This window comes from Apis dorsata, unplaced genomic scaffold (assembly GCF_000469605.1).
Source record: "Apis dorsata unplaced genomic scaffold, Apis dorsata 1.3 scaffold_233, whole genome shotgun sequence".
Classification (NCBI taxonomy): Eukaryota; Metazoa; Arthropoda; class Insecta; order Hymenoptera; family Apidae; genus Apis; species Apis dorsata.
In genome coordinates this window covers 265,890-267,726 of record NW_006263515.1, presented here as the reverse complement: position 1 = coordinate 267,726, position 1,837 = coordinate 265,890, and positions in this window count along the sequence as shown.

Sequence of the window (1,837 nt, the reverse complement as noted above, 5' to 3'; positions counted from 1 at the left end):
TCTCTCTCTCTCTCTCTCTCTCTCTCTCTCTCTCTCTTTCCTAGGGACTCTTCAAAGGTTGGCAAGCGTGGCTGAAACTGCGGGGTGCGCAGTCTGACATGAGCCCGCAGCTCTCAGTCGAACCGCAATAAAAAGGAGCGAGGTTGTAGGAATAAAATATGAGAAATACGCTCTTGGATCTTTTCTCCGTGACGGGGTAAGGAAGGAAACGAGATGAAGGCGCAAGATGGTGAAGGAAAAAGAGAAGACCGTATTAACGCGATGTTTTGTGAAGGGAACAAGGGAAATGGAGGACAGGTTATGTTATTAAACTCTATTCTCGTTCGTTCCACTCTATATCGACCAATTTTTTTTTTTCCAAGAATTTTTATTTTTAACTTTTCGAAGTTTGGAGATAATTTGAGGACGTGAGAGTGGCCAAGGAAAATGTATTTACGGGATTTTTCGTTTTCCTTCTTCAATTTAGGGATTTTATTTTTTAAAATTGTATTATTATATAAAAATTATTTGAAATGGAGATTTTATTTATATTGGAGATTATAACGTAACAAGATTTTCAAAATAATGATTGCCAAATAATAAAATGAAATATTATATAAATGCTTCCAGTATTTTGTTTTTTATTATTAAAAGATCTGTAATGGATAGAGTTCTTCAACTCTGATTTTAAAAAATATTATTTTATTTTTTTCCCTTCCAATTTTATTTTTATTTTATATATAAGTTATTGCATAATTGAGATATTAGAGTAAAAGTGGAGATAAGAATGACGGAAACGATGTTATCGTACAAATTTTATCTTTTTTTTTTTTTGTTTTATTCATTTTATTTTTAAAATCATACGTATTAAAATAGAAATGGAAATTTTATTTAGATATGGATGCTATAATTAAATTTTAAAATATCGTTTCATTCTGTAATATCGATCAATTTTTGTTTTCATTGTTTTATTTTATTTTATTTTATTTAAGTTATAAATTCATTCTTTTTCATTTTTCATATCTTTTTTCTTCCAATTTAACGATTTTATTCTTAAAATTATATTTATAGAATATAGAGATATAGAAATAAAATTTTATTATCGTAGAAATGGAAACTAGAGCAACATTATTTACATAATTTTTTTTCTTTCATTTTTTATTTTATTTATTAAAATTAATTTTATTTTTGAACTTTACCATGAGGACTTTATTTGAGAATAGATTCTTCTTTGTCTTTATAAAATTTTAACATTTAAAATTATATTATGTGTCCAAATATTAAAAGAGATTAAATATACAAAAAAGAAATCTATTTCAAAATTAAAATTCTATTCAAACGTTTACTATCTTAAAATACAAATGAATACACTTACAACTCCTCTCATGTCCGAATATTTTCAAATATCACTTTATTGTCTCATCATGTTTGAATATATACGTTTTTTCAAAGATGGAGAAAAAGAATAAATTTTTGAACAATAGAAATGAAAGGAATAAAAATAATATATTTATAAATCGTGACTTTTATAATATATTAAAATTGTGTATATAACAACGAATTCCATGCCAGAAGCGAGACTCGTAACATGGTAGAATCGATACCATCAAAAGTGATTTATGTCGGGACTTATTGTCGAATAAAAATTGGCCGGTTCTACAGAAACGAGCTTTGTCACCAGCTATTTCTCACCAGAATGGTCCTTTTTAACCTTTCGTAGTTTGCACGCCCACATCTTTGTCAATTTTTTGTTTTATTCGTAGTTCTTAAATTTTCAAAAATCAAAAATAAAAAGCCGGCCGGTCGACCATATTTTTTAACCCTCATAGAAAGTCATGCGTTTTTTTTTTATGTTTCT